The sequence below is a fragment of the Pseudorca crassidens genome, chromosome 6, assembly GCF_039906515.1.
Source record: "Pseudorca crassidens isolate mPseCra1 chromosome 6, mPseCra1.hap1, whole genome shotgun sequence".
In the NCBI taxonomy this organism is placed as follows: Eukaryota; Metazoa; Chordata; class Mammalia; order Artiodactyla; family Delphinidae; genus Pseudorca; species Pseudorca crassidens.
The window spans coordinates 119271343-119273327 of NC_090301.1; the positions used below are offsets into that span (position 1 = coordinate 119271343).

The window sequence follows — 1985 nt, forward strand, 5'->3', positions numbered from 1 at the left end:
CTGTCTTTGCCTTAGTTGTCTCAGCTATAAAACAGAGATAATAATAGCATCTATTTCATAGGGTTGTTAGGAGGGTTAACTATTACTATGATTACCCTGATACTGCTGGTTTCTTCTCTCATTTGTCATTCTATATGATCACAAATATGACGTTAAAAATTCATTCAAAAAGGATAAGCTGCTATAGGGCTTCCCTTGTGGCGCAGTGGTTGAGAGTCCGCCTGCCGATGCAGGGGACACGGGTTCGTGGCCCGGTCCGGGAAGATCCCACATGCCGTGGAGCGGCTGGGCCCGTGAACCATGGCCGCTGAGCCTGCGCGTCCAGAGCCTGTGCTCCGCAACGGGAGAGGCCACAGCACTGAGGCCCGCGTACCGCACAAAAAAAAAAAAAAAAAAAAAAGGATAGGCTGCAATAAAGCTACAAGAAGAATTTTCATGACTCAATTTAAGCCTCCCCCCAACTTGCTTCACTTATTTTTTTGAAAACTTCATATGTTAACAGTTCCTTGAAATGGAGCACAGAGCTTTCAAACATTAAAACAACTATCAAAATAATTGTATAATAAAAATTTCTGGAGGCCATGAGATTGCTATTTCTAATATCAGGACATTACATAAACAACACATACCACAAAAAAAGTAAGCGTTAAGGGACAGTTTTCTTAAACAGATTAAGTTTAAGAGGTTTTTTAAAAGTATCAGACTCCCCTTTACCAGGGAGTGTCTTTTGGAAAACATGTTCAACTTGTAGAACTTTTGGAAAAGAAGATGTAATGTTTCGATAACTGTGCAGTCAACAGTGAATATGACACACCCGATCTTAAAGGTTAGACGAATAGCTATATAATATAAAGCATTACTGCATTTCAAACTGTCAGACTGACAATGTAACAATGCGAACAAGCCCAATGTCAATTAGTACTTTCATTAAATGAGAATAGATACCTCATGGTAAAGTCTTGTGTCATTCATCCTAATAAGCACCCCATCAATTCTCAAGAAAAACCACAACAGCAAGAAAAAGCTAGAAGGCGTTACTCTAATTTTCACACTCAGGCTTGAAACTCCATGAAGTTCATCCTCAAACAGGAGAACTTCTTCAAAAAACTGAATCTGTTCTCTGGCTTTCAGTTTCTCTGCATCTATATGATCTGTTGTAGGTACAACCTTTAGCTTAAGTGGTTCTCCAAGTAATGTTCCCTTATAATCTGTGTATAGGTCCAATCATACGGTTTAATAACTTCCTTAGAGTGCTACCCTCCGTCCTGCTTTCCTGCCACTCTTCGGCACAGGCTAGTTTAAGCATTCCTTGGTAGTTGTTCACACATCTTAATGCATCTGTAGCATTGAACTCAATCCCAAAGCCGGAGACATGCTGGACTCTTAAAACGTTGTCTCCAAACATCATTTCAGGGAAAGATGGCGTATGCAATTCATCAGCTAACTTCTCCGCATCCGCTGACTTCACGATGTGGGTCTTGGACGCCGTCACCTTCCAGGGCCCGAAGGAGAAGTCCTGGTGGCCGCTCTGGAAGCCGTGGATCATCATGGCCGCGGCGGGGCCCGTGTGGGCCACACGGAACAGGCTGGAGCATTGGCGGCAGTGGCAGCGGCGGCCGACCGGGTCTGTTACTTCTTAAAGGTCAGAGGGGGGACTTGGTATTCTCAGAGCCCTCATGTTCCCTGGCTGCTCTCCTAAAAATCTGGGCTGGGGGAGGTGCTGGGAGGGCCTGACCTCCATGCAGAGGGTGCCTGTATGCACAGGTCGCCCCAAGTCCATCTTTTCTCCCAGAGATTGAGCAGGATTCCTTGGTCTGGAAAGTCTCTGCCCGGCCATAGGGTCCCGCTTTCTCTGGGATCCTCCTGTCTGTGTGTCCAGGCCACGCTTCTGCTCCAGTTCTTGGTCCTCTCTCTGATGATACTGAAACTGAGCTCCTGTTGGGCTCCTGGGCATGGAAGCCTTTCAGACGCTTGTTAATCAGGGA

The 1985-nt window shown here is 45.5% G+C and overlaps 1 pseudogene; it reads right to left on the minus strand.

Moving 5' to 3' along the window:
* Positions 1–927: 927 nt before the first annotated feature.
* LOC137226828 (TIP41-like protein) lies at positions 928–1572 on the minus strand (annotated as a pseudogene).
* Positions 1573–1985: the final 413 nt, after the last annotated feature.